General features: G+C 53.7%; 54 non-coding genes across 54 annotated transcripts; 43 read left to right on the forward strand and 11 right to left on the reverse strand.

Moving 5' to 3' along the window:
- The first annotated feature begins 186 nt into the window (after positions 1-186).
- Trnak-uuu (transfer RNA lysine (anticodon UUU)) lies at positions 187-259 on the forward strand. The gene has a single exon. It is a non-coding gene; the product is annotated as a tRNA-Lys (tRNA).
- A 139-nt stretch (positions 260-398) lies between these two features.
- Trnas-aga (transfer RNA serine (anticodon AGA)) lies at positions 399-480 on the forward strand. Its single transcript has one exon. It is a non-coding gene; the product is annotated as a tRNA-Ser (tRNA).
- Positions 481-756: 276 nt separating this feature from the next.
- On the reverse strand, positions 757-828 carry Trnag-ucc (transfer RNA glycine (anticodon UCC)). Its single transcript has one exon. It is a non-coding gene; the product is annotated as a tRNA-Gly (tRNA).
- Positions 829-1,643: 815 nt separating this feature from the next.
- On the forward strand, positions 1,644-1,716 carry Trnam-cau (transfer RNA methionine (anticodon CAU)). The gene has a single exon. It is a non-coding gene; the product is annotated as a tRNA-Met (tRNA).
- A 322-nt stretch (positions 1,717-2,038) lies between these two features.
- Trnae-uuc (transfer RNA glutamic acid (anticodon UUC)) lies at positions 2,039-2,110 on the forward strand. Its single transcript has one exon. It is a non-coding gene; the product is annotated as a tRNA-Glu (tRNA).
- Positions 2,111-2,406: 296 nt separating this feature from the next.
- Positions 2,407-2,479, forward strand: Trnak-uuu (transfer RNA lysine (anticodon UUU)). Its single transcript has one exon. It is a non-coding gene; the product is annotated as a tRNA-Lys (tRNA).
- A 139-nt stretch (positions 2,480-2,618) lies between these two features.
- Positions 2,619-2,700, forward strand: Trnas-aga (transfer RNA serine (anticodon AGA)). Its single transcript has one exon. It is a non-coding gene; the product is annotated as a tRNA-Ser (tRNA).
- A 276-nt stretch (positions 2,701-2,976) lies between these two features.
- Positions 2,977-3,048, reverse strand: Trnag-ucc (transfer RNA glycine (anticodon UCC)). The gene has a single exon. It is a non-coding gene; the product is annotated as a tRNA-Gly (tRNA).
- An 815-nt stretch (positions 3,049-3,863) lies between these two features.
- On the forward strand, positions 3,864-3,936 carry Trnam-cau (transfer RNA methionine (anticodon CAU)). The gene has a single exon. It is a non-coding gene; the product is annotated as a tRNA-Met (tRNA).
- Positions 3,937-4,258: 322 nt separating this feature from the next.
- On the forward strand, positions 4,259-4,330 carry Trnae-uuc (transfer RNA glutamic acid (anticodon UUC)). The gene has a single exon. It is a non-coding gene; the product is annotated as a tRNA-Glu (tRNA).
- A 296-nt stretch (positions 4,331-4,626) lies between these two features.
- Trnak-uuu (transfer RNA lysine (anticodon UUU)) lies at positions 4,627-4,699 on the forward strand. Its single transcript has one exon. It is a non-coding gene; the product is annotated as a tRNA-Lys (tRNA).
- A 139-nt stretch (positions 4,700-4,838) lies between these two features.
- Positions 4,839-4,920, forward strand: Trnas-aga (transfer RNA serine (anticodon AGA)). The gene has a single exon. It is a non-coding gene; the product is annotated as a tRNA-Ser (tRNA).
- Positions 4,921-5,196: 276 nt separating this feature from the next.
- On the reverse strand, positions 5,197-5,268 carry Trnag-ucc (transfer RNA glycine (anticodon UCC)). Its single transcript has one exon. It is a non-coding gene; the product is annotated as a tRNA-Gly (tRNA).
- An 815-nt stretch (positions 5,269-6,083) lies between these two features.
- Trnam-cau (transfer RNA methionine (anticodon CAU)) lies at positions 6,084-6,156 on the forward strand. Its single transcript has one exon. It is a non-coding gene; the product is annotated as a tRNA-Met (tRNA).
- Positions 6,157-6,478: 322 nt separating this feature from the next.
- On the forward strand, positions 6,479-6,550 carry Trnae-uuc (transfer RNA glutamic acid (anticodon UUC)). Its single transcript has one exon. It is a non-coding gene; the product is annotated as a tRNA-Glu (tRNA).
- Positions 6,551-6,846: 296 nt separating this feature from the next.
- On the forward strand, positions 6,847-6,919 carry Trnak-uuu (transfer RNA lysine (anticodon UUU)). Its single transcript has one exon. It is a non-coding gene; the product is annotated as a tRNA-Lys (tRNA).
- A 139-nt stretch (positions 6,920-7,058) lies between these two features.
- On the forward strand, positions 7,059-7,140 carry Trnas-aga (transfer RNA serine (anticodon AGA)). The gene has a single exon. It is a non-coding gene; the product is annotated as a tRNA-Ser (tRNA).
- A 276-nt stretch (positions 7,141-7,416) lies between these two features.
- Positions 7,417-7,488, reverse strand: Trnag-ucc (transfer RNA glycine (anticodon UCC)). Its single transcript has one exon. It is a non-coding gene; the product is annotated as a tRNA-Gly (tRNA).
- An 815-nt stretch (positions 7,489-8,303) lies between these two features.
- Trnam-cau (transfer RNA methionine (anticodon CAU)) lies at positions 8,304-8,376 on the forward strand. The gene has a single exon. It is a non-coding gene; the product is annotated as a tRNA-Met (tRNA).
- A 322-nt stretch (positions 8,377-8,698) lies between these two features.
- On the forward strand, positions 8,699-8,770 carry Trnae-uuc (transfer RNA glutamic acid (anticodon UUC)). The gene has a single exon. It is a non-coding gene; the product is annotated as a tRNA-Glu (tRNA).
- Positions 8,771-9,066: 296 nt separating this feature from the next.
- On the forward strand, positions 9,067-9,139 carry Trnak-uuu (transfer RNA lysine (anticodon UUU)). The gene has a single exon. It is a non-coding gene; the product is annotated as a tRNA-Lys (tRNA).
- Positions 9,140-9,278: 139 nt separating this feature from the next.
- Positions 9,279-9,360, forward strand: Trnas-aga (transfer RNA serine (anticodon AGA)). The gene has a single exon. It is a non-coding gene; the product is annotated as a tRNA-Ser (tRNA).
- A 276-nt stretch (positions 9,361-9,636) lies between these two features.
- On the reverse strand, positions 9,637-9,708 carry Trnag-ucc (transfer RNA glycine (anticodon UCC)). The gene has a single exon. It is a non-coding gene; the product is annotated as a tRNA-Gly (tRNA).
- Positions 9,709-10,523: 815 nt separating this feature from the next.
- Positions 10,524-10,596, forward strand: Trnam-cau (transfer RNA methionine (anticodon CAU)). Its single transcript has one exon. It is a non-coding gene; the product is annotated as a tRNA-Met (tRNA).
- A 322-nt stretch (positions 10,597-10,918) lies between these two features.
- On the forward strand, positions 10,919-10,990 carry Trnae-uuc (transfer RNA glutamic acid (anticodon UUC)). The gene has a single exon. It is a non-coding gene; the product is annotated as a tRNA-Glu (tRNA).
- A 296-nt stretch (positions 10,991-11,286) lies between these two features.
- On the forward strand, positions 11,287-11,359 carry Trnak-uuu (transfer RNA lysine (anticodon UUU)). Its single transcript has one exon. It is a non-coding gene; the product is annotated as a tRNA-Lys (tRNA).
- A 139-nt stretch (positions 11,360-11,498) lies between these two features.
- On the forward strand, positions 11,499-11,580 carry Trnas-aga (transfer RNA serine (anticodon AGA)). The gene has a single exon. It is a non-coding gene; the product is annotated as a tRNA-Ser (tRNA).
- Positions 11,581-11,856: 276 nt separating this feature from the next.
- Positions 11,857-11,928, reverse strand: Trnag-ucc (transfer RNA glycine (anticodon UCC)). Its single transcript has one exon. It is a non-coding gene; the product is annotated as a tRNA-Gly (tRNA).
- Positions 11,929-12,743: 815 nt separating this feature from the next.
- Trnam-cau (transfer RNA methionine (anticodon CAU)) lies at positions 12,744-12,816 on the forward strand. The gene has a single exon. It is a non-coding gene; the product is annotated as a tRNA-Met (tRNA).
- A 322-nt stretch (positions 12,817-13,138) lies between these two features.
- On the forward strand, positions 13,139-13,210 carry Trnae-uuc (transfer RNA glutamic acid (anticodon UUC)). The gene has a single exon. It is a non-coding gene; the product is annotated as a tRNA-Glu (tRNA).
- A 296-nt stretch (positions 13,211-13,506) lies between these two features.
- Trnak-uuu (transfer RNA lysine (anticodon UUU)) lies at positions 13,507-13,579 on the forward strand. The gene has a single exon. It is a non-coding gene; the product is annotated as a tRNA-Lys (tRNA).
- Positions 13,580-13,718: 139 nt separating this feature from the next.
- Positions 13,719-13,800, forward strand: Trnas-aga (transfer RNA serine (anticodon AGA)). Its single transcript has one exon. It is a non-coding gene; the product is annotated as a tRNA-Ser (tRNA).
- Positions 13,801-14,076: 276 nt separating this feature from the next.
- Trnag-ucc (transfer RNA glycine (anticodon UCC)) lies at positions 14,077-14,148 on the reverse strand. Its single transcript has one exon. It is a non-coding gene; the product is annotated as a tRNA-Gly (tRNA).
- Positions 14,149-14,963: 815 nt separating this feature from the next.
- On the forward strand, positions 14,964-15,036 carry Trnam-cau (transfer RNA methionine (anticodon CAU)). The gene has a single exon. It is a non-coding gene; the product is annotated as a tRNA-Met (tRNA).
- A 322-nt stretch (positions 15,037-15,358) lies between these two features.
- On the forward strand, positions 15,359-15,430 carry Trnae-uuc (transfer RNA glutamic acid (anticodon UUC)). Its single transcript has one exon. It is a non-coding gene; the product is annotated as a tRNA-Glu (tRNA).
- Positions 15,431-15,726: 296 nt separating this feature from the next.
- Trnak-uuu (transfer RNA lysine (anticodon UUU)) lies at positions 15,727-15,799 on the forward strand. Its single transcript has one exon. It is a non-coding gene; the product is annotated as a tRNA-Lys (tRNA).
- A 139-nt stretch (positions 15,800-15,938) lies between these two features.
- On the forward strand, positions 15,939-16,020 carry Trnas-aga (transfer RNA serine (anticodon AGA)). Its single transcript has one exon. It is a non-coding gene; the product is annotated as a tRNA-Ser (tRNA).
- A 276-nt stretch (positions 16,021-16,296) lies between these two features.
- Trnag-ucc (transfer RNA glycine (anticodon UCC)) lies at positions 16,297-16,368 on the reverse strand. The gene has a single exon. It is a non-coding gene; the product is annotated as a tRNA-Gly (tRNA).
- An 815-nt stretch (positions 16,369-17,183) lies between these two features.
- On the forward strand, positions 17,184-17,256 carry Trnam-cau (transfer RNA methionine (anticodon CAU)). The gene has a single exon. It is a non-coding gene; the product is annotated as a tRNA-Met (tRNA).
- Positions 17,257-17,579: 323 nt separating this feature from the next.
- Positions 17,580-17,651, forward strand: Trnae-uuc (transfer RNA glutamic acid (anticodon UUC)). Its single transcript has one exon. It is a non-coding gene; the product is annotated as a tRNA-Glu (tRNA).
- A 296-nt stretch (positions 17,652-17,947) lies between these two features.
- On the forward strand, positions 17,948-18,020 carry Trnak-uuu (transfer RNA lysine (anticodon UUU)). Its single transcript has one exon. It is a non-coding gene; the product is annotated as a tRNA-Lys (tRNA).
- A 139-nt stretch (positions 18,021-18,159) lies between these two features.
- On the forward strand, positions 18,160-18,241 carry Trnas-aga (transfer RNA serine (anticodon AGA)). Its single transcript has one exon. It is a non-coding gene; the product is annotated as a tRNA-Ser (tRNA).
- A 276-nt stretch (positions 18,242-18,517) lies between these two features.
- On the reverse strand, positions 18,518-18,589 carry Trnag-ucc (transfer RNA glycine (anticodon UCC)). Its single transcript has one exon. It is a non-coding gene; the product is annotated as a tRNA-Gly (tRNA).
- An 815-nt stretch (positions 18,590-19,404) lies between these two features.
- On the forward strand, positions 19,405-19,477 carry Trnam-cau (transfer RNA methionine (anticodon CAU)). Its single transcript has one exon. It is a non-coding gene; the product is annotated as a tRNA-Met (tRNA).
- Positions 19,478-19,799: 322 nt separating this feature from the next.
- Positions 19,800-19,871, forward strand: Trnae-uuc (transfer RNA glutamic acid (anticodon UUC)). The gene has a single exon. It is a non-coding gene; the product is annotated as a tRNA-Glu (tRNA).
- Positions 19,872-20,167: 296 nt separating this feature from the next.
- On the forward strand, positions 20,168-20,240 carry Trnak-uuu (transfer RNA lysine (anticodon UUU)). The gene has a single exon. It is a non-coding gene; the product is annotated as a tRNA-Lys (tRNA).
- A 139-nt stretch (positions 20,241-20,379) lies between these two features.
- Positions 20,380-20,461, forward strand: Trnas-aga (transfer RNA serine (anticodon AGA)). The gene has a single exon. It is a non-coding gene; the product is annotated as a tRNA-Ser (tRNA).
- Positions 20,462-20,737: 276 nt separating this feature from the next.
- On the reverse strand, positions 20,738-20,809 carry Trnag-ucc (transfer RNA glycine (anticodon UCC)). Its single transcript has one exon. It is a non-coding gene; the product is annotated as a tRNA-Gly (tRNA).
- Positions 20,810-21,624: 815 nt separating this feature from the next.
- Trnam-cau (transfer RNA methionine (anticodon CAU)) lies at positions 21,625-21,697 on the forward strand. The gene has a single exon. It is a non-coding gene; the product is annotated as a tRNA-Met (tRNA).
- A 322-nt stretch (positions 21,698-22,019) lies between these two features.
- Positions 22,020-22,091, forward strand: Trnae-uuc (transfer RNA glutamic acid (anticodon UUC)). Its single transcript has one exon. It is a non-coding gene; the product is annotated as a tRNA-Glu (tRNA).
- A 296-nt stretch (positions 22,092-22,387) lies between these two features.
- On the forward strand, positions 22,388-22,460 carry Trnak-uuu (transfer RNA lysine (anticodon UUU)). Its single transcript has one exon. It is a non-coding gene; the product is annotated as a tRNA-Lys (tRNA).
- A 139-nt stretch (positions 22,461-22,599) lies between these two features.
- Trnas-aga (transfer RNA serine (anticodon AGA)) lies at positions 22,600-22,681 on the forward strand. Its single transcript has one exon. It is a non-coding gene; the product is annotated as a tRNA-Ser (tRNA).
- Positions 22,682-22,957: 276 nt separating this feature from the next.
- Trnag-ucc (transfer RNA glycine (anticodon UCC)) lies at positions 22,958-23,029 on the reverse strand. The gene has a single exon. It is a non-coding gene; the product is annotated as a tRNA-Gly (tRNA).
- Positions 23,030-23,844: 815 nt separating this feature from the next.
- Positions 23,845-23,917, forward strand: Trnam-cau (transfer RNA methionine (anticodon CAU)). Its single transcript has one exon. It is a non-coding gene; the product is annotated as a tRNA-Met (tRNA).
- The last annotated feature ends 249 nt before the right edge of the window (positions 23,918-24,166 follow it).

Below are 24,166 nucleotides of genomic sequence, written 5' to 3' on the forward strand. Positions count from 1 at the left end.
CAATTACTGTCAGCACCGGGATAAAGGGAGAAGAGGCACTGGTCCGCTGTTGGGGTGCTACCAGCGTCAGTGGGAAGTCGGTGAAGTCGCCAGTTGCGCCACAAGCCAGCAATTACCGTAGTACGCCTACACACGCGTTCCAGTTATTCACATTGCTTGCAGTCGCTCCATGCACAACAAGCGTGAGCCCGGATAGCTCAGTCGGTAGAGCATTAGGCTTTTAACCTAAGTGTCCAGGGTTCGAATCCCTGTTCGGGCGAAGATTTTAACGCTTCCGTAATGGCTCGTCTCGTAGCGCTGGTAGCCCTGCCGTAATCAGTGCACCGAGTTCGTTTCCTGTCAACATTCTGCGCAGACCGGTTGCATTTTTCACGATTCGAGGGAAGCTTTAGCTACGAGCAGTCGTGGCCGAGTGGTTAAGGCGTCTGACTAGAAATCAGATTCCCTGTGGGAGCGTAGGTTCGAGTCCTACCGACTGCGTCGGTTTTTTTATTTTTTGTTTCAGAAGAGAGAGCAGAAAATTTCGCAGTTTGCCTGTCGTTTTGGTACCTCGCTACACCTCACCTCTCACAGTCGTTTATAGCGCCTGTCCTTTTGATAAGGGCGAAATCCAAGCGTCAGCTTTCGCGTCAGCCGAGCAAAGTCGGGACAAGTCGGGACATACTACAGGATGGCCTGCGTGGAGCGACGACGGAAAGAAAACGTTAATTCAACAGCACGTGGCTCACATACTCATACGCATAGATTTGCGCCCGTTGCGGTGGCCGGGAATCGAACGCGGCTCAACTGCTCGGAAGGCAACTATGCTCACCATTACACTACCACCGCACAGCCGCTGCTCGCAACGCCGCGCTGTGTCGGCTTCCCGCCCGCCGGCAGTGGCCCACGGTGATAGTAGCTGTAGACGCTTTACGAGGTAGGAGGGTGCATTCGGGCAGCGCCTCCACGCACGCTGCGTCTTTGGGCAAGGCTCGTCGCCGCGGCCGCAACGTTACTCACACAATAGTGACGAGCGGTCGCTTTGAGGCAGTGTAGTGGGGGACTCCGCGTGTGTAGCACTTTTTTCGGTTGTATCCGACGTCGCTGGGTGGCAATCCCACTTTCCCTGCAGACAGCTGCTCGGGAATATGCTCGGGAAGCACGGACGTCATCGGACGTCCGCCCCCAACAAATGCAACTAACAAAATGAGAACAACAACTAAAAAAGTGGTAGGTTGTTCGACTACCACGCGGGCGGCCCGGCTTCGATTCCCGGCCGATGCATCGTTTTGCTGTTCTCGCTATAGTGCTGCCGCGCCGATTGCTCGCTTGAGGTGCGCCAGCCTCAGGAATGTATAGCAGGATTCGCTGTGAGAAGAACCAAACATGCAGCACGCAAGAGACCCTACTTGGACGGCCGCGTGCTGTTACTGAACTCCAGCGTCGGCCTGGCCCTACAGGCCGCTGTGTTCAGGTGCCGCAAGGGCGATGTACTGTAACCTCAGGCAGTGCTGCTTTCCGTCGTTAAAAAAGCTGCGGCAGCAGTTTACTCTAGCAAGTCGGGAAAGCACGCGTAGCGACACAACAGATTCCTGAGAAAGCGCAAACTGTCTATCTCTAATATGTGAGACTTACCAAGATTCCTGGGATGATGGTTGCAACGAGCCTCGGTAGCGCAGTAGGTAGCGCGTAAGTCTCATAATCTTAAGGTCGTGAGTTCGATCCTCACCCGGGGCATTTAATTTGCTGTACATCACGGCTGAATTAACGGCGTTGCTATTGCTAGCGAACGAACTTAATTGTCGTTTGTTATCCACAAGGAGTCCACGCCTCAGCGTCACAATGTTTACTTCCAATTATGGCAAGGAACAACTTTGATCATTCTCCTCCCCTGTTATGAGTGAAATATGATGCAAACAGCAATGAATAGACAGTTTCGAGCTGTGCGCCATGCCAGTCTGCACGCGCAAAAATGCTCGCAAACAGAGAACAACACTGAGTCCGGATTGAGCACGAAATGCGAGAAGAGAGGGAGTAAATCTCACGTTTCTCGAGCAAATCCGGTGTGGTCTAGTGGCTAGGATACCTGGCTTTCACCCAGGAGGCCCGGGTTCGATTCCCGGTACCGGAAGGGAAGTTTTTGCGCACACGACCCTCCATCTTTTGGCCTTCCAACCTTCGTTTGTCGCCCTCCTTCCGGAGCTTCAACCGAACGTAATCGGGGGAAGCAGGCACAGGATGCAATTACTGTCAGCACCGGGATAAAGGGAGAAGAGGCACTGGTCCGCTGTTGGGGTGCTACCAGCGTCAGTGGGAAGTCGGTGAAGTCGCCAGTTGCGCCAGAAGCCAGCAATTACCGTAGTACGCCTACACACGCGTTCCAGTTATTCACATTGCTTGCAGTCGCTCCATGCACAACAAGCGTGAGCCCGGATAGCTCAGTCGGTAGAGCATTAGGCTTTTAACCTAAGTGTCCAGGGTTCGAATCCCTGTTCGGGCGAAGATTTTAACGCTTCCGTAATGGCTCGTCTCGTAGCGCTGGTAGCCCTGCCGTAATCAGTGCACCGAGTTCGTTTCCTGTCAACATTCTGCGCAGACCGGTTGCATTTTTCACGATTCGAGGGAAGCTTTAGCTACGAGCAGTCGTGGCCGAGTGGTTAAGGCGTCTGACTAGAAATCAGATTCCCTGTGGGAGCGTAGGTTCGAGTCCTACCGACTGCGTCGGTTTTTTTATTTTTTGTTTCAGAAGAGAGAGCAGAAAATTTCGCAGTTTGCCTGTCGTTTTGGTACCTCGCTACACCTCACCTCTCACAGTCGTTTATAGCGCCTGTCCTTTTGATAAGGGCGAATTCCAAGCGTCAGCTTTCGCGCCAGCCGAGCAAAGTCGGGACAAGTCGGGACATACTACAGGATGGCCTGCGTGGAGCGACGACGGAAAGAAAACGTTAATTCAACAGCACGTGGCTCACATACTCATACGCATAGATTTGCGCCCGTTGCGGTGGCCGGGAATCGAACGCGGCTCAACTGCTCGGAAGGCAACTATGCTCACCATTACACTACCACCGCACAGCCGCTGCTCGCAACGCCGCGCTGTGTCGGCTTCCCGCCCGCCGGCAGTGGCCCACGGTGATAGTAGCTGTAGACGCTTTACGAGGTAGGAGGGTGCATTCGGGCAGCGCCTCCACGCACGCTGCGTCTTTGGGCAAGGCTCGTCGCCGCGGCCGCAACGTTACTCACACAATAGTGACGAGCGGTCGCTTTGAGGCAGTGTAGTGGGGGACTCCGCGTGTGTAGCACTTTTTTCGGTTGTATCCGACGTCGCTGGGTGGCAATCCCACTTTCCCTGCAGACAGCTGCTCGGGAATATGCTCGGGAAGCACGGACGTCATCGGACGTCCGCCCCCAACAAATGCAACTAACAAAATGAGAACAACAACTAAAAAAGTGGTAGGTTGTTCGACTACCACGCGGGCGGCCCGGCTTCGATTCCCGGCCGATGCATCGTTTTGCTGTTCTCGCTATAGTGCTGCCGCGCCGATTGCTCGCTTGAGGTGCGCCAGCCTCAGGAATGTATAGCAGGATTCGCTGTGAGAAGAACCAAACATGCAGCACGCAAGAGACCCTACTTGGACGGCCGCGTGCTGTTACTGAACTCCAGCGTCGGCCTGGCCCTACAGGCCGCTGTGTTCAGGTGCCGCAAGGGCGATGTACTGTAACCTCAGGCAGTGCTGCTTTCCGTCGTTAAAAAAGCTGCGGCAGCAGTTTACTCTAGCAAGTCGGGAAAGCACGCGTAGCGACACAACAGATTCCTGAGAAAGCGCAAACTGTCTATCTCTAATATGTGAGACTTACCAAGATTCCTGGGATGATGGTTGCAACGAGCCTCGGTAGCGCAGTAGGTAGCGCGTAAGTCTCATAATCTTAAGGTCGTGAGTTCGATCCTCACCCGGGGCATTTAATTTGCTGTACATCACGGCTGAATTAACGGCGTTGCTATTGCTAGCGAACGAACTTAATTGTCGTTTGTTATCCACAAGGAGTCCACGCCTCAGCGTCACAATGTTTACTTCCAATTATGACAAGGAACAACTTTGATCATTCTCCTCCCCTGTTATGAGTGAAATATGATGCAAACAGCAATGAATAGACAGTTTCGAGCTGTGCGCCATGCCAGTCTGCACGCGCAAAAATGCTCGCAAACAGAGAACAACACTGAGTCCGGATTGAGCACGAAATGCGAGAAGAGAGGGAGTAAATCTCACGTTTCTCGAGCAAATCCGGTGTGGTCTAGTGGCTAGGATACCTGGCTTTCACCCAGGAGGCCCGGGTTCGATTCCCGGTACCGGAAGGGAAGTTTTTGCGCACACGACCCTCCATCTTTTGGCCTTCCAACCTTCGTTTGTCGCCCTCCTTCCGGAGCTTCAACCGAACGTAATCGGGGGAAGCAGGCACAGGATGCAATTACTGTCAGCACCGGGATAAAGGGAGAAGAGGCACTGGTCCGCTGTTGGGGTGCTACCAGCGTCAGTGGGAAGTCGGTGAAGTCGCCAGTTGCGCCACAAGCCAGCAATTACCGTAGTACGCCTACACACGCGTTCCAGTTATTCACATTGCTTGCAGTCGCTCCATGCACAACAAGCGTGAGCCCGGATAGCTCAGTCGGTAGAGCATTAGGATTTTAACCTAAGTGTCCAGGGTTCGAGTCCCTGTTCGGGCGAAGATTTTAACGCTTCCGTAATGGCTCGTCTCGTAGCGCTGGTAGCCCTGCCGTAATCAGTGCACCGAGTTCGTTTCCTGTCAACATTCTGCGCAGACCGGTTGCATTTTTCACGATTCGAGGGAAGCTTTAGCTACGAGCAGTCGTGGCCGAGTGGTTAAGGCGTCTGACTAGAAATCAGATTCCCTGTGGGAGCGTAGGTTCGAGTCCTACCGACTGCGTCGGTTTTTTTATTTTTTGTTTCAGAAGAGAGAGCAGAAAATTTCGCAGTTTGCCTGTCGTTTTGGTACCTCGCTACACCTCACCTCTCACAGTCGTTTATAGCGCCTGTCCTTTTGATAAGGGCGAAATCCAAGCGTCAGCTTTCGCGTCAGCCGAGCAAAGTCGGGACAAGTCGGGACATACTACAGGATGGCCTGCGTGGAGCGACGACGGAAAGAAAACGTTAATTCAACAGCACGTGGCTCACATACTCATACGCATAGATTTGCGCCCGTTGCGGTGGCCGGGAATCGAACGCGGCTCAACTGCTCGGAAGGCAACTATGCTCACCATTACACTACCACCGCACAGCCGCTGCTCGCAACGCCGCGCTGTGTCGGCTTCCCGCCCGCCGGCAGTGGCCCACGGTGATAGTAGCTGTAGACGCTTTACGAGGTAGGAGGGTGCATTCGGGCAGCGCCTCCACGCACGCTGCGTCTTTGGGCAAGGCTCGTCGCCGCGGCCGCAACGTTACTCACACAATAGTGACGAGCGGTCGCTTTGAGGCAGTGTAGTGGGGGACTCCGCGTGTGTAGCACTTTTTTCGGTTGTATCCGACGTCGCTGGGTGGCAATCCCACTTTCCCTGCAGACAGCTGCTCGGGAATATGCTCGGGAAGCACGGACGTCATCGGACGTCCGCCCCCAACAAATGCAACTAACAAAATGAGAACAACAACTAAAAAAGTGGTAGGTTGTTCGACTACCACGCGGGCGGCCCGGCTTCGATTCCCGGCCGATGCATCGTTTTGCTGTTCTCGCTATAGTGCTGCCGCGCCGATTGCTCGCTTGAGGTGCGCCAGCCTCAGGAATGTATAGCAGGATTCGCTGTGAGAAGAACCAAACATGCAGCACGCAAGAGACCCTACTTGGACGGCCGCGTGCTGTTACTGAACTCCAGCGTCGGCCTGGCCCTACAGGCCGCTGTGTTCAGGTGCCGCAAGGGCGATGTACTGTAACCTCAGGCAGTGCTGCTTTCCGTCGTTAAAAAAGCTGCGGCAGCAGTTTACTCTAGCAAGTCGGGAAAGCACGCGTAGCGACACAACAGATTCCTGAGAAAGCGCAAACTGTCTATCTCTAATATGTGAGACTTACCAAGATTCCTGGGATGATGGTTGCAACGAGCCTCGGTAGCGCAGTAGGTAGCGCGTAAGTCTCATAATCTTAAGGTCGTGAGTTCGATCCTCACCCGGGGCATTTAATTTGCTGTACATCACGGCTGAATTAACGGCGTTGCTATTGCTAGCGAACGAACTTAATTGTCGTTTGTTATCCACAAGGAGTCCACGCCTCAGCGTCACAATGTTTACTTCCAATTATGGCAAGGAACAACTTTGATCATTCTCCTCCCCTGTTATGAGTGAAATATGATGCAAACAGCAATGAATAGACAGTTTCGAGCTGTGCGCCATGCCAGTCTGCACGCGCAAAAATGCTCGCAAACAGAGAACAACACTGAGTCCGGATTGAGCACGAAATGCGAGAAGAGAGGGAGTAAATCTCACGTTTCTCGAGCAAATCCGGTGTGGTCTAGTGGCTAGGATACCTGGCTTTCACCCAGGAGGCCCGGGTTCGATTCCCGGTACCGGAAGGGAAGTTTTTGCGCACACGACCCTCCATCTTTTGGCCTTCCAACCTTCGTTTGTCGCCCTCCTTCCGGAGCTTCAACCGAACGTAATCGGGGGAAGCAGGCACAGGATGCAATTACTGTCAGCACCGGGATAAAGGGAGAAGAGGCACTGGTCCGCTGTTGGGGTGCTACCAGCGTCAGTGGGAAGTCGGTGAAGTCGCCAGTTGCGCCACAAGCCAGCAATTACCGTAGTACGCCTACACACGCGTTCCAGTTATTCACATTGCTTGCAGTCGCTCCATGCACAACAAGCGTGAGCCCGGATAGCTCAGTCGGTAGAGCATTAGGATTTTAACCTAAGTGTCCAGGGTTCGAGTCCCTGTTCGGGCGAAGATTTTAACGCTTCCGTAATGGCTCGTCTCGTAGCGCTGGTAGCCCTGCCGTAATCAGTGCACCGAGTTCGTTTCCTGTCAACATTCTGCGCAGACCGGTTGCATTTTTCACGATTCGACGGAAGCTTTAGCTACGAGCAGTCGTGGCCGAGTGGTTAAGGCGTCTGACTAGAAATCAGATTCCCTGTGGGAGCGTAGGTTCGAGTCCTACCGACTGCGTCGGTTTTTTTATTTTTTGTTTCAGAAGAGAGAGCAGAAAATTTCGCAGTTTGCCTGTCGTTTTGGTACCTCGCTACACCTCACCTCTCACAGTCGTTTATAGCGCCTGTCCTTTTGATAAGGGCGAAATCCAAGCGTCAGCTTTCGCGTCAGCCGAGCAAAGTCGGGACAAGTCGGGACATACTACAGGATGGCCTGCGTGGAGCGACGACGGAAAGAAAACGTTAATTCAACAGCACGTGGCTCACATACTCATACGCATAGATTTGCGCCCGTTGCGGTGGCCGGGAATCGAACGCGGCTCAACTGCTCGGAAGGCAACTATGCTCACCATTACACTACCACCGCACAGCCGCTGCTCGCAACGCCGCGCTGTGTCGGCTTCCCGCCCGCCGGCAGTGGCCCACGGTGATAGTAGCTGTAGACGCTTTACGAGGTAGGAGGGTGCATTCGGGCAGCGCCTCCACGCACGCTGCGTCTTTGGGCAAGGCTCGTCGCCGCGGCCGCAACGTTACTCACACAATAGTGACGAGCGGTCGCTTTGAGGCAGTGTAGTGGGGGACTCCGCGTGTGTAGCACTTTTTTCGGTTGTATCCGACGTCGCTGGGTGGCAATCCCACTTTCCCTGCAGACAGCTGCTCGGGAATATGCTCGGGAAGCACGGACGTCATCGGACGTCCGCCCCCAACAAATGCAACTAACAAAATGAGAACAACAACTAAAAAAGTGGTAGGTTGTTCGACTACCACGCGGGCGGCCCGGCTTCGATTCCCGGCCGATGCATCGTTTTGCTGTTCTCGCTATAGTGCTGCCGCGCCGATTGCTCGCTTGAGGTGCGCCAGCCTCAGGAATGTATAGCAGGATTCGCTGTGAGAAGAACCAAACATGCAGCACGCAAGAGACCCTACTTGGACGGCCGCGTGCTGTTACTGAACTCCAGCGTCGGCCTGGCCCTACAGGCCGCTGTGTTCAGGTGCCGCAAGGGCGATGTACTGTAACCTCAGGCAGTGCTGCTTTCCGTCGTTAAAAAAGCTGCGGCAGCAGTTTACTCTAGCAAGTCGGGAAAGCACGCGTAGCGACACAACAGATTCCTGAGAAAGCGCAAACTGTCTATCTCTAATATGTGAGACTTACCAAGATTCCTGGGATGATGGTTGCAACGAGCCTCGGTAGCGCAGTAGGTAGCGCGTAAGTCTCATAATCTTAAGGTCGTGAGTTCGATCCTCACCTGGGGCATTTAATTTGCTGTACATCACGGCTGAATTAACGGCGTTGCTATTGCTAGCGAACGAACTTAATTGTCGTTTGTTATCCACAAGGAGTCCACGCCTCAGCGTCACAATGTTTACTTCCAATTATGGCAAGGAACAACTTTGATCATTCTCCTCCCCTGTTATGAGTGAAATATGATGCAAACAGCAATGAATAGACAGTTTCGAGCTGTGCGCCATGCCAGTCTGCACGCGCAAAAATGCTCGCAAACAGAGAACAACACTGAGTCCGGATTGAGCACGAAATGCGAGAAGAGAGGGAGTAAATCTCACGTTTCTCGAGCAAATCCGGTGTGGTCTAGTGGCTAGGATACCTGGCTTTCACCCAGGAGGCCCGGGTTCGATTCCCGGTACCGGAAGGGAAGTTTTTGCGCACACGACCCTCCATCTTTTGGCCTTCCAACCTTCGTTTGTCGCCCTCCTTCCGGAGCTTCAACCGAACGTAATCGGGGGAAGCAGGCACAGGATGCAATTACTGTCAGCACCGGGATAAAGGGAGAAGAGGCACTGGTCCGCTGTTGGGGTGCTACCAGCGTCAGTGGGAAGTCGGTGAAGTCGCCAGTTGCGCCAGAAGCCAGCAATTACCGTAGTACGCCTACACACGCGTTCCAGTTATTCACATTGCTTGCAGTCGCTCCATGCACAAAAAGCGTGAGCCCGGATAGCTCAGTCGGTAGAGCATTAGGCTTTTAACCTAAGTGTCCAGGGTTCGAATCCCTGTTCGGGCGAAGATTTTAACGCTTCCGTAATGGCTCGTCTCGTAGCGCTGGTAGCCCTGCCGTAATCAGTGCACCGAGTTCGTTTCCTGTCAACATTCTGCGCAGACCGGTTGCATTTTTCACGATTCGAGGGAAGCTTTAGCTACGAGCAGTCGTGGCCGAGTGGTTAAGGCGTCTGACTAGAAATCAGATTCCCTGTGGGAGCGTAGGTTCGAGTCCTACCGACTGCGTCGGTTTTTTTATTTTTTGTTTCAGAAGAGAGAGCAGAAAATTTCGCAGTTTGCCTGTCGTTTTGGTACCTCGCTACACCTCACCTCTCACAGTCGTTTATAGCGCCTGTCCTTTTGATAAGGGCGAAATCCAAGCGTCAGCTTTCGCGTCAGCCGAGCAAAGTCGGGACAAGTCGGGACATACTACAGGATGGCCTGCGTGGAGCGACGACGGAAAGAAAACGTTAATTCAACAGCACGTGGCTCACATACTCATACGCATAGATTTGCGCCCGTTGCGGTGGCCGGGAATCGAACGCGGCTCAACTGCTCGGAAGGCAACTATGCTCACCATTACACTACCACCGCACAGCCGCTGCTCGCAACGCCGCGCTGTGTCGGCTTCCCGCCCGCCGGCAGTGGCCCACGGTGATAGTAGCTGTAGACGCTTTACGAGGTAGGAGGGTGCATTCGGGCAGCGCCTCCACGCACGCTGCGTCTTTGGGCAAGGCTCGTCGCCGCGGCCGCAACGTTACTCACACAATAGTGACGAGCGGTCGCTTTGAGGCAGTGTAGTGGGGGACTCCGCGTGTGTAGCACTTTTTTCGGTTGTATCCGACGTCGCTGGGTGGCAATCCCACTTTCCCTGCAGACAGCTGCTCGGGAATATGCTCGGGAAGCACGGACGTCATCGGACGTCCGCCCCCAACAAATGCAACTAACAAAATGAGAACAACAACTAAAAAAGTGGTAGGTTGTTCGACTACCACGCGGGCGGCCCGGCTTCGATTCCCGGCCGATGCATCGTTTTGCTGTTCTCGCTATAGTGCTGCCGCGCCGATTGCTCGCTTGAGGTGCGCCAGCCTCAGGAATGTATAGCAGGATTCGCTGTGAGAAGAACCAAACATGCAGCACGCAAGAGACCCTACTTGGACGGCCGCGTGCTGTTACTGAACTCCAGCGTCGGCCTGGCCCTACAGGCCGCTGTGTTCAGGTGCCGCAAGGGCGATGTACTGTAACCTCAGGCAGTGCTGCTTTCCGTCGTTAAAAAAGCTGCGGCAGCAGTTTACTCTAGCAAGTCGGGAAAGCACGCGTAGCGACACAACAGATTCCTGAGAAAGCGCAAACTGTCTATCTCTAATATGTGAGACTTACCAAGATTCCTGGGATGATGGTTGCAACGAGCCTCGGTAGCGCAGTAGGTAGCGCGTAAGTCTCATAATCTTAAGGTCGTGAGTTCGATCCTCACCTGGGGCATTTAATTTGCTGTACATCACGGCTGAATTAACGGCGTTGCTATTGCTAGCGAACGAACTTAATTGTCGTTTGTTATCCACAAGGAGTCCACGCCTCAGCGTCACAATGTTTACTTCCAATTATGGCAAGGAACAACTTTGATCATTCTCCTCCCCTGTTATGAGTGAAATATGATGCAAACAGCAATGAATAGACAGTTTCGAGCTGTGCGCCATGCCAGTCTGCACGCGCAAAAATGCTCGCAAACAGAGAACAACACTGAGTCCGGATTGAGCACGAAATGCGAGAAGAGAGGGAGTAAATCTCACGTTTATCGAGCAAATCCGGTGTGGTCTAGTGGCTAGGATACCTGGCTTTCACCCAGGAGGCCCGGGTTCGATTCCCGGTACCGGAAGGGAAGTTTTTGCGCACACGACCCTCCATCTTTTGGCCTTCCAACCTTCGTTTGTCGCCCTCCTTCCGGAGCTTCAACCGAACGTAATCGGGGGAAGCAGGCACAGGATGCAATTACTGTCAGCACCGGGATAAAGGGAGAAGAGGCACTGGTCCGCTGTTGGGGTGCTACCAGCGTCAGTGGGAAGTCGGTGAAGTCGCCAGTTGCGCCAGAAGCCAGCAATTACCGTAGTACGCCTACACACGCGTTCCAGTTATTCACATTGCTTGCAGTCGCTCCATGCACAAAAAGCGTGAGCCCGGATAGCTCAGTCGGTAGAGCATTAGGCTTTTAACCTAAGTGTCCAGGGTTCGAATCCCTGTTCGGGCGAAGATTTTAACGCTTCCGTAATGGCTCGTCTCGTAGCGCTGGTAGCCCTGCCGTAATCAGTGCACCGAGTTCGTTTCCTGTCAACATTCTGCGCAGACCGGTTGCATTTTTCACGATTCGAGGGAAGCTTTAGCTACGAGCAGTCGTGGCCGAGTGGTTAAGGCGTCTGACTAGAAATCAGATTCCCTGTGGGAGCGTAGGTTCGAGTCCTACCGACTGCGTCGGTTTTTTTATTTTTTGTTTCAGAAGAGAGAGCAGAAAATTTCGCAGTTTGCCTGTCGTTTTGGTACCTCGCTACACCTCACCTCTCACAGTCGTTTATAGCGCCTGTCCTTTTGATAAGGGCGAAATCCAAGCGTCAGCTTTCGCGTCAGCCGAGCAAAGTCGGGACAAGTCGGGACATACTACAGGATGGCCTGCGTGGAGCGACGACGGAAAGAAAACGTTAATTCAACAGCACGTGGCTCACATACTCATACGCATAGATTTGCGCCCGTTGCGGTGGCCGGGAATCGAACGCGGCTCAACTGCTCGGAAGGCAACTATGCTCACCATTACACTACCACCGCACAGCCGCTGCTCGCAACGCCGCGCTGTGTCGGCTTCCCGCCCGCCGGCAGTGGCCCACGGTGATAGTAGCTGTAGACGCTTTACGAGGTAGGAGGGTGCATTCGGGCAGCGCCTCCACGCACGCTGCGTCTTTGGGCAAGGCTCGTCGCCGCGGCCGCAACGTTACTCACACAATAGTGACGAGCGGTCGCTTTGAGGCAGTGTAGTGGGGGACTCCGCGTGTGTAGCACTTTTTTCGGTTGTATCCGACGTCGCTGGGTGGCAATCCCACTTTCCCTGCAGACAGCTGCTCGGGAATATGCTCGGGAAGCACGGACGTCATCGGACGTCCGCCCCCAACAAATGCAACTAACAAAATGAGAACAACAACTAAAAAAGTGGTAGGTTGTTCGACTACCACGCGGGCGGCCCGGCTTCGATTCCCGGCCGATGCATCGTTTTGCTGTTCTCGCTATAGTGCTGCCGCGCCGATTGCTCGCTTGAGGTGCGCCAGCCTCAGGAATGTATAGCAGGATTCGCTGTGAGAAGAACCAAACATGCAGCACGCAAGAGACCCTACTTGGACGGCCGCGTGCTGTTACTGAACTCCAGCGTCGGCCTGGCCCTACAGGCCGCTGTGTTCAGGTGCCGCAAGGGCGATGTACTGTAACCTCAGGCAGTGCTGCTTTCCGTCGTTAAAAAAGCTGCGGCAGCAGTTTACTCTAGCAAGTCGGGAAAGCACGCGTAGCGACACAACAGATTCCTGAGAAAGCGCAAACTGTCTATCTCTAATATGTGAGACTTACCAAGATTCCTGGGATGATGGTTGCAACGAGCCTCGGTAGCGCAGTAGGTAGCGCGTAAGTCTCATAATCTTAAGGTCGTGAGTTCGATCCTCACCCGGGGCATTTAATTTGCTGTACATCACGGCTGAATTAACGGCGTTGCTATTGCTAGCGAACGAACTTAATTGTCGTTTGTTATCCACAAGGAGTCCACGCCTCAGCGTCACAATGTTTACTTCCAATTATGGCAAGGAACAACTTTGATCATTCTCCTCCCCTGTTATGAGTGAAATATGATGCAAACAGCAATGAATAGACAGTTTCGAGCTGTGCGCCATGCCAGTCTGCACGCGCAAAAATGCTCGCAAACAGAGAACAACACTGAGTCCGGATTGAGCACGAAATGCGAGAAGAGAGGGAGTAAATCTCACGTTTCTCGAGCAAATCCGGTGTGGTCTAGTGGCTAGGATACCTGGCTTTCACCCAGGAGGCCCGGGTTCGATTCCCGGTACCGGAAGGGAAGTTTTTGCGCACACGACCCTCCATCTTTTGGCCTTCCAACCTTCGTTTGTCGCCCTCCTTCCGGAGCTTCAACCGAACGTAATCGGGGGAAGCAGGCACAGGATGCAATTACTGTCAGCACCGGGATAAAGGGAGAAGAGGCACTGGTCCGCTGTTGGGGTGCTACCAGCGTCAGTGGGAAGTCGGTGAAGTCGCCAGTTGCGCCAGAAGCCAGCAATTACCGTAGTACGCCTACACACGCGTTCCAGTTATTCACATTGCTTGCAGTCGCTCCATGCACAACAAGCGTGAGCCCGGATAGCTCAGTCGGTAGAGCATTAGGCTTTTAACCTAAGTGTCCAGGGTTCGAATCCCTGTTCGGGCGAAGATTTTAACGCTTCCGTAATGGCTCGTCTCGTAGCGCTGGTAGCCCTGCCGTAATCAGTGCACCGAGTTCGTTTCCTGTCAACATTCTGCGCAGACCGGTTGCATTTTTCACGATTCGAGGGAAGCTTTAGCTACGAGCAGTCGTGGCCGAGTGGTTAAGGCGTCTGACTAGAAATCAGATTCCCTGTGGGAGCGTAGGTTCGAGTCCTACCGACTGCGTCGGTTTTTTTATTTTTTGTTTCAGAAGAGAGAGCAGAAAATTTCGCAGTTTGCCTGTCGTTTTGGTACCTCGCTACACCTCACCTCTCACAGTCGTTTATAGCGCCTGTCCTTTTGATAAGGGCGAAATCCAAGCGTCAGCTTTCGCGTCAGCCGAGCAAAGTCGGGACAAGTCGGGACATACTACAGGATGGCCTGCGTGGAGCGACGACGGAAAGAAAACGTTAATTCAACAGCACGTGGCTCACATACTCATACGCATAGATTTGCGCCCGTTGCGGTGGCCGGGAATCGAACGCGGCTCAACTGCTCGGAAGGCAACTATGCTCACCATTACACTACCACCGCACAGCCGCTGCTCGCAACGCCGCGCTGTGTCGGCTTCCCGCCCGCCGGCAGTGGCCCACGGTGATAGTAGGTGTAGACGCTTTACGAGGTAGGAGGGTGCATTCGGGCAGCGCCTCCACGCACGCTGCGTCTTTGGGCAAGGCTCGTCGCCGCGGCCGCAACGTTACTCACACAATAGTGACGAGCGGTCGCTTTGAGGCAGTGTAGTGGGGGACTCCGCGTGTGTAGCACTTTTTTCGGTTGTATCCGACGTCGCTGGGTGGCAATCCCACTTTCCCTGCAGACAGCTGCTCGGGAATATGCTCGGGAAGCACGGACGTCATCGGACGTCCGCCCCCAACAAATGCAACTAACAAAATGAGAACAACAACTAAAAAAGTGGTAGGTTGTTCGACTACCACGCGGGCGGCCCGGCTTCGATTCCCGGCCGATGCATCGTTTTGCTGTTCTCGCTATAGTGCTGCCGCGCCGATTGCTCGCTTGAGGTGCGCCAGCCTCAGGAATGTATAGCAGGATTCGCTGTGAGAAGAACCAAACATGCAGCACGCAAGAGACCCTACTTGGACGGCCGCGTGCTGTTACTGATCTCCAGCGTCGGCCTGGCCCTACAGGCCGCTGTGTTCAGGTGCCGCAAGGGCGATGTACTGTAACCTCAGGCAGTGCTGCTTTCCGTCGTTAAAAAAGCTGCGGCAGCAGTTTACTCTAGCAAGTCGGGAAAGCACGCGTAGCGACACAACAGATTCCTGAGAAAGCGCAAACTGTCTATCTCTAATATGTGAGACTTACCAAGATTCCTGGGATGATGGTTGCAACGAGCCTCGGTAGCGCAGTAGGTAGCGCGTAAGTCTCATAATCTTAAGGTCGTGAGTTCGATCCTCACCCGGGGCATTTAATTTGCTGTACATCACGGCTGAATTAACGGCGTTGCTATTGCTAGCGAACGAACTTAATTGTCGTTTGTTATCCACAAGGAGTCCACGCCTCAGCGTCACAATGTTTACTTCCAATTATGGCAAGGAACAACTTTGATCATTCTCCTCCCCTGTTATGAGTGAAATATGATGCAAACAGCAATGAATAGACAGTTTCGAGCTGTGCGCCATGCCAGTCTGCACGCGCAAAAATGCTCGCAAACAGAGAACAACACTGAGTCCGGATTGAGCACGAAATGCGAGAAGAGAGGGAGTAAATCTCACGTTTCTCGAGCAAATCCGGTGTGGTCTAGTGGCTAGGATACCTGGCTTTCACCCAGGAGGCCCGGGTTCGATTCCCGGTACCGGAAGGGAAGTTTTTGCGCACACGACCCTCCATCTTTTGGCCTTCCAACCTTCGTTTGTCGCCCTCCTTCCGGAGCTTCAACCGAACGTAATCGGGGGGAGCAGGCACAGGATGCAATTACTGTCAGCACCGGGATAAAGGGAGAAGAGGCACTGGTCCGCTGTTGGGGTGCTACCAGCGTCAGTGGGAAGTCGGTGAAGTCGCCAGTTGCGCCACAAGCCAGCAATTACCGTAGTACGCCTACACACGCGTTCCAGTTATTCACATTGCTTGCAGTCGCTCCATGCACAACAAGCGTGAGCCCGGATAGCTCAGTCGGTAGAGCATTAGGATTTTAACCTAAGTGTCCAGGGTTCGAGTCCCTGTTCGGGCGAAGATTTTAACGCTTCCGTAATGGCTCGTCTCGTAGCGCTGGTAGCCCTGCCGTAATCAGTGCACCGAGTTCGTTTCCTGTCAACATTCTGCGCAGACCGGTTGCATTTTTCACGATTCGAGGGAAGCTTTAGCTACGAGCAGTCGTGGCCGAGTGGTTAAGGCGTCTGACTAGAAATCAGATTCCGTGTGGGAGCGTAGGTTCGAGTCCTACCGACTGCGTCGGTTTTTTTATTTTTTGTTTCAGAAGAGAGAGCAGAAAATTTCGCAGTTTGCCTGTCGTTTTGGTACCTCGCTACACCTCACCTCTCACAGTCGTTTATAGCGCCTGTCCTTTTGATAAGGGCGAAATCCAAGCGTCAGCTTTCGCGTCAGCCGAGCAAAGTCGGGACAAGTCGGGACATACTACAGGATGGCCTGCGTGGAGCGACGACGGAAAGAAAACGTTAATTCAACAGCACGTGGCTCACATACTCATACGCATAGATTTGCGCCCGTTGCGGTGGCCGGGAATCGAACGCGGCTCAACTGCTCGGAAGGCAACTATGCTCACCATTACACTACCACCGCACAGCCGCTGCTCGCAACGCCGCGCTGTGTCGGCTTCCCGCCCGCCGGCAGTGGCCCACGGTGATAGTAGCTGTAGACGCTTTACGAGGTAGGAGGGTGCATTCGGGCAGCGCCTCCACGCACGCTGCGTCTTTGGGCAAGGCTCGTCGCCGCGGCCGCAACGTTACTCACACAATAGTGACGAGCGGTCGCTTTGAGGCAGTGTAGTGGGGGACTCCGCGTGTGTAGCACTTTTTTCGGTTGTATCCGACGTCGCTGGGTGGCAATCCCACTTTCCCTGCAGACAGCTGCTCGGGAATATGCTCGGGAAGCACGGACGTCATCGGACGTCCGCCCCCAACAAATGCAACTAACAAAATGAGAACAACAACTAAAAAAGTGGTAGGTTGTTCGACTACCACGCGGGCGGCCCGGCTTCGATTCCCGGCCGATGCATCGTTTTGCTGTTCTCGCTATAGTGCTGCCGCGCCGATTGCTCGCTTGAGGTGCGCCAGCCTCAGGAATGTATAGCAGGATTCGCTGTGAGAAGAACCAAACATGCAGCACGCAAGAGACCCTACTTGGACGGCCGCGTGCTGTTACTGAACTCCAGCGTCGGCCTGGCCCTACAGGCCGCTGTGTTCAGGTGCCGCAAGGGCGATGTACTGTAACCTCAGGCAGTGCTGCTTTCCGTCGTTAAAAAAGCTGCGGCAGCAGTTTACTCTAGCAAGTCGGGAAAGCACGCGTAGCGACACAACAGATTCCTGAGAAAGCGCAAACTGTCTATCTCTAATATGTGAGACTTACCAAGATTCCTGGGATGATGGTTGCAACGAGCCTGGGTAGCGCAGTAGGTAGCGCGTAAGTCTCATAATCTTAAGGTCGTGAGTTCGATCCTCACCTGGGGCATTTAATTTGCTGTACATCACGGCTGAATTAACGGCGTTGCTATTGCTAGCGAACGAACTTAATTGTCGTTTGTTATCCACAAGGAGTCCACGCCTCAGCGTCACAATGTTTACTTCCAATTATGGCAAGGAACAACTTTGATCATTCTCCTCCCCTGTTATGAGTGAAATATGAAGCAAAAAGGCAATGAATAGACAGTTTCGAGCTGTGCGCCATGCCAGTCTGCACGCGCAAAAATGCTCGCAAACAGAGAACAACACTGAGTCCGGATTGAGCACGAAATGCGAGAAGAGAGGGAGTAAATCTCACGTTTCTCGAGCAAATCCGGTGTGGTCTAGTGGCTAGGATACCTGGCTTTCACCCAGGAGGCCCGGGTTCGATTCCCGGTACCGGAAGGGAAGTTTTTGCGCACACGACCCTCCATCTTTTGGCCTTCCAACCTTCGTTTGTCGCCCTCCTTCCGGAGCTTCAACCGAACGTAATCGGGGGAAGCAGGCACAGGATGCAATTACTGTCAGCACCGGGATAAAGGGAGAAGAGGCACTGGTCCGCTGTTGGGGTGCTACCAGCGTCAGTGGGAAGTCGGTGAAGTCGCCAGTTGCGCCAGAAGCCAGCAATTACCGTAGTACGCCTACAGACGCGTTCCAGTTATTCACATTGCTTGCAGTCGCTCCATGCACAACAAGCGTGAGCCCGGATAGCTCAGTCGGTAGAGCATTAGGCTTTTAACCTAAGTGTCCAGGGTTCGAATCCCTGTTCGGGCGAAGATTTTAACGCTTCCGTAATGGCTCGTCTCGTAGCGCTGGTAGCCCTGCCGTAATCAGTGCACCGAGTTCGTTTCCTGTCAACATTCTGCGCAGACCGGTTGCATTTTTCACGATTCGAGGGAAGCTTTAGCTACGAGCAGTCGTGGCCGAGTGGTTAAGGCGTCTGACTAGAAATCAGATTCCCTGTGGGAGCGTAGGTTCGAGTCCTACCGACTGCGTCGGTTTTTTTATTTTTTGTTTCAGAAGAGAGAGCAGAAAATTTCGCAGTTTGCCTGTCGTTTTGGTACCTCGCTACACCTCACCTCTCACAGTCGTTTATAGCGCCTGTCCTTTTGATAAGGGCGAAATCCAAGCGTCAGCTTTCGCGTCAGCCGAGCAAAGTCGGGACAAGTCGGGACATACTACAGGATGGCCTGCGTGGAGCGACGACGGAAAGAAAACGTTAATTCAACAGCACGTGGCTCACATACTCATACGCATAGATTTGCGCCCGTTGCGGTGGCCGGGAATCGAACGCGGCTCAACTGCTCGGAAGGCAACTATGCTCACCATTACACTACCACCGCACAGCCGCTGCTCGCAACGCCGCGCTGTGTCGGCTTCCCGCCCGCCGGCAGTGGCCCACGGTGATAGTAGCTGTAGACGCTTTACGAGGTAGGAGGGTGCATTCGGGCAGCGCCTCCACGCACGCTGCGTCTTTGGGCAAGGCTCGTCGCCGCGGCCGCAACGTTACTCACACAATAGTGACGAGCGGTCGCTTTGAGGCAGTGTAGTGGGGGACTCCGCGTGTGTAGCACTTTTTTCGGTTGTATCCGACGTCGCTGGGTGGCAATCCCACTTTCCCTGCAGACAGCTGCTCGGGAATATGCTCGGGAAGCACGGACGTCATCGGACGTCCGCCCCCAACAAATGCAACTAACAAAATGAGAACAACAACTAAAAAAGTGGTAGGTTGTTCGACTACCACGCGGGCGGCCCGGCTTCGATTCCCGGCCGATGCATCGTTTTGCTGTTCTCGCTATAGTGCTGCCGCGCCGATTGCTCGCTTGAGGTGCGCCAGCCTCAGGAATGTATAGCAGGATTCGCTGTGAGAAGAACCAAACATGCAGCACGCAAGAGACCCTACTTGGACGGCCGCGTGCTGTTACTGAACTCCAGCGTCGGCCTGGCCCTACAGGCCGCTGTGTTCAGGTGCCGCAAGGGCGATGTACTGTAACCTCAGGCAGTGCTGCTTTCCGTCGTTAAAAAAGCTGCGGCAGCAGTTTACTCTAGCAAGTCGGGAAAGCACGCGTAGCGACACAACAGATTCCTGAGAAAGCGCAAACTGTCTATCTCTAATATGTGAGACTTACCAAGATTCCTGGGATGATGGTTGCAAAGAGCCTCGGTAGCGCAGTAGGTAGCGCGTAAGTCTCATAATCTTAAGGTCGTGAGTTCGATCCTCACCTGGGGCATTTAATTTGCTGTACATCACAGCTGAATTAACGGCGTTGCTATTGCTAGCGAACGAACTTAATTGTCGTTTGTTATCCACAAGGAGTCCACGCCTCAGCGTCACAATGTTTACTTCCAATTATGGCAAGGAACAACTTTGATCATTCTCCTCCCCTGTTATGAGTGAAATATGATGCAAACAGCAATGAATAGACAGTTTCGAGCTGTGCGCCATGCCAGTCTGCACGCGCAAAAATGCTCGCAAACAGAGAACAACACTGAGTCCGGATTGAGCACGAAATGCGAGAAGAGAGGGAGTAAATCTCACGTTTCTCGAGCAAATCCGGTGTGGTCTAGTGGCTAGGATACCTGGCTTTCACCCAGGAGGCCCGGGTTCGATTCCCGGTACCGGAAGGGAAGTTTTTGCGCACACGACCCTCCATCTTTTGGCCTTCCAACCTTCGTTTGTCGCCCTCCTTCCGGAGCTTCAACCGAACGTAATCGGGGGAAGCAGGCACAGGATGCAATTACTGTCAGCACCGGGATAAAGGGAGAAGAGGCACTGGTCCGCTGTTGGGGTGCTACCAGCGTCAGTGGGAAGTCGGTGAAGTCGCCAGTTGCGCCAGAAGCCAGCAATTACCGTAGTACGCCTACACACGCGTTCCAGTTATTCACATTGCTTGCAGTCGCTCCATGCACAACAAGCGTGAGCCCGGATAGCTCAGTCGGTAGAGCATTAGGCTTTTAACCTAAGTGTCCAGGGTTCGAATCCCTGTTCGGGCGAAGATTTTAACGCTTCCGTAATGGCTCGTCTCGTAGCGCTGGTAGCCCTGCCGTAATCAGTGCACCGAGTTCGTTTCCTGTCAACATTCTGCGCAGACCGGTTGCATTTTTCACGATTCGAGGGAAGCTTTAGCTACGAGCAGTCGTGGCCGAGTGGTTAAGGCGTCTGACTAGAAATCAGATTCCCTGTGGGAGCGTAGGTTCGAGTCCTACCGACTGCGTCGGTTTTTTTATTTTTTGTTTCAGAAGAGAGAGCAGAAAATTTCGCAGTTTGCCTGTCGTTTTGGTACCTCGCTACACCTCACCTCTCACAGTCGTTTATAGCGCCTGTCCTTTTGATAAGGGCGAAATCCAAGCGTCAGCTTTCGCGTCAGCCGAGCAAAGTCGGGACAAGTCGGGACATACTACAGGATGGCCTGCGTGGAGCGACGACGGAAAGAAAACGTTAATTCAACAGCACGTGGCTCACATACTCATACGCATAGATTTGCGCCCGTTGCGGTGGCCGGGAATCGAACGCGGCTCAACTGCTCGGAAGGCAACTATGCTCACCATTACACTACCACCGCACAGCCGCTGCTCGCAACGCCGCGCTGTGTCGGCTTCCCGCCCGCCGGCAGTGGCCCACGGTGATAGTAGCTGTAGACGCTTTACGAGGTAGGAGGGTGCATTCGGGCAGCGCCTCCACGCACGCTGCGTCTTTGGGCAAGGCTCGTCGCCGCGGCCGCAACGTTACTCACACAATAGTGACGAGCGGTCGCTTTGAGGCAGTGTAGTGGGGGACTCCGCGTGTGTAGCACTTTTTTCGGTTGTATCCGACGTCGCTGGGTGGCAATCCCACTTTCCCTGCAGACAGCTGCTCGGGAATATGCTCGGGAAGCACGGACGTCATCGGACGTCCGCCCCCAACAAATGCAACTAACAAAATGAGAACAACAACTAAAAAAGTGGTAGGTTGTTCGACTACCACGCGGGCGGCCCGGCTTCGATTCCCGGCCGATGCATCGTTTTGCTGTTCTCGCTATAGTGCTGCCGCGCCGATTGCTCGCTTGAGGTGCGCCAGCCTCAGGAATGTATAGCAGGATTCGCTGTGAGAAGAACCAAACATGCAGCACGCAAGAGACCCTACTTGGACGGCCGCGTGCTGTTACTGAACTCCAGCGTCGGCCTGGCCCTACAGGCCGCTGTGTTCAGGTGCCGCAAGGGCGATGTACTGTAACCTCAGGCAGTGCTGCTTTCCGTCGTTAAAAAAGCTGCGGCAGCAGTTTACTCTAGCAAGTCGGGAAAGCACGCGTAGCGACACAACAGATTCCTGAGAAAGCGCAAACTGTCTATCTCTAATATGTGAGACTTACCAAGATTCCTGGGATGATGGTTGCAACGAGCCTCGGAAGCGCAGTAGGTAGCGCGTAAGTCTCATAATCTTAAGGTCGTGAGTTCGATCCTCACCTGGGGCATTTAATTTGCTGTACATCACGGCTGAATTAACGGCGTTGCTATTGCTAGCGAACGAACTTAATTGTCGTTTGTTATCCACAAGGAGTCCACGCCTCAGCGTCACAATGTTTACTTCCAATTATGGCAAGGAACAACTTTGATCATTCTCCTCCCCTGTTATGAGTGAAATATGATGCAAACAGCAATGAATAGACAGTTTCGAGCTGTGCGCCATGCCAGTCTGCACGCGCAAAAATGCTCGCAAACAGAGAACAACACTGAGTCCGGATTGAGCACGAAATGCGAGAAGAGAGGGAGTAAATCTCACGTTTCTCGAGCAAATCCGGTGTGGTCTAGTGGCTAGGATACCTGGCTTTCACCCAGGAGGCCCGGGTTCGATTCCCGGTACCGGAAGGGAAGTTTTTGCGCACACGACCCTCCATCTTTTGGCCTTCCAACCTTCGTTTGTCGCCCTCCTTCCGGAGCTTCAACCGAACGTAATCGGGGGAAGCAGGCACAGGATGCAATTACTGTCAGCACCGGGATAAAGGGAGAAGAGGCACTGGTCCGCTGTTGGGGTGCTACCAGCGTCAGTGGGAAGTCGGTGAAGTCGCCAGTTGCGCCAGAAGCCAGCAATTACCGTAGTACGCCTACACACGCGTTCCAGTTATTCACATTGCTTGCAGTCGCTCCATGCACAACAAGCGTGAGCCCGGATAGCTCAGTCGGTAGAGCATTAGGCTTTTAACCTAAGTGTCCAGGGTTCGAATCCCTGTTCGGGCGAAGATTTTAACGCTTCCGTAATGGCTCGTCTCGTAGCGCTGGTAGCCCTGCCGTAATCAGTGCACCGAGTTCGTTTCCTGTCAACATTCTGCGCAGACCGGTTGCATTTTTCACGATTCGAGGGAAGCTTTAGCTACGAGCAGTCGTGGCCGAGTGGTTAAGGCGTCTGACTAGAAATCAGATTCCCTGTGGGAGCGTAGGTTCGAGTCCTACCGACTGCGTCGGTTTTTTTATTTTTTGTTTCAGAAGAGAGAGCAGAAAATTTCGCAGTTTGCCTGTCGTTTTGGTACCTCGCTACACCTCACCTCTCACAGTCGTTTATAGCGCCTGTCCTTTTGATAAGGGCGAAATCCAAGCGTCAGCTTTCGCGTCAGCCGAGCAAAGTCGGGACAAGTCGGGACATACTACAGGATGGCCTGCGTGGAGCGACGACGGAAAGAAAACGTTAATTCAACAGCACGTGGCTCACATACTCATTCGCATAGATTTGCGCCCGTTGCGGTGGCCGGGAATCGAACGCGGCTCAACTGCTCGGAAGGCAACTATGCTCACCATTACACTACCACCGCACAGCCGCTGCTCGCAACGCCGCGCTGTGTCGGCTTCCCGCCCGCCGGCAGTGGCCCACGGTGATAGTAGCTGTAGACGCTTTACGAGGTAGGAGGGTGCATTCGGGCAGCGCCTCCACGCACGCTGCGTCTTTGGGCAAGGCTCGTCGCCGCGGCCGCAACGTTACTCACACAATAGTGACGAGCGGTCGCTTTGAGGCAGTGTAGTGGGGGACTCCGCGTGTGTAGCACTTTTTTCGGTTGTATCCGACGTCGCTGGGTGGCAATCCCACTTTCCCTGCAGACAGCTGCTCGGGAATATGCTCGGGAAGCACGGACGTCATCGGACGTCCGCCCCCAACAAATGCAACTAACAAAATGAGAACAACAACTAAAAAAGTGGTAGGTTGTTCGACTACCACGCGGGCGGCCCGGCTTCGATTCCCGGCCGATGCATCGTTTTGCTGTTCTCGCTATAGTGCTGCCGCGCCGATTGCTCGCTTGAGGTGCGCCAGCCTCAGGAATGTATAGCAGGATTCGCTGTGAGAAGAACCAAACATGCAGCACGCAAGAGACCCTACTTGGACGGCCGCGTGCTGTTACTGATCTCCAGCGTCGGCCTGGCCCTACAGGCCGCTGTGTTCAGGTGCCGCAAGGGCGATGTACTGTAACCTCAGGCAGTGCTGCTTTCCGTCGTTAAAAAAGCTGCGGCAGCAGTTTACTCTAGCAAGTCGGGAAAGCACGCGTAGCGACACAACAGATTCCTGAGAAAGCGCAAACTGTCTATCTCTAATATGTGAGACTTACCAAGATTCCTGGGATGATGGTTGCAACGAGCCTCGGTAGCGCAGTAGGTAGCGCGTAAGTCTCATAATCTTAAGGTCGTGAGTTCGATCCTCACCCGGGGCATTTAATTTGCTGTACATCACGGCTGAATTAACGGCGTTGCTATTGCTAGCGAACGAACTTAATTGTCGTTTGTTATCCACAAGGAGTCCACGCCTCAGCGTCACAATGTTTACTTCCAATTATGGCAAGGAACAACTTTGATCATTCTCCTCCCCTGTTATGAGTGAAATATGATGCAAACAGCAATGAATAGACAGTTTCGAGCTGTGCGCCATGCCAGTCTGCACGCGCAAAAATGCTCGCAAACAG

This window comes from Schistocerca cancellata, unplaced genomic scaffold (genome assembly GCF_023864275.1).
Source record: "Schistocerca cancellata isolate TAMUIC-IGC-003103 unplaced genomic scaffold, iqSchCanc2.1 HiC_scaffold_411, whole genome shotgun sequence".
In the NCBI taxonomy this organism is placed as follows: Eukaryota; Metazoa; Arthropoda; class Insecta; order Orthoptera; family Acrididae; genus Schistocerca; species Schistocerca cancellata.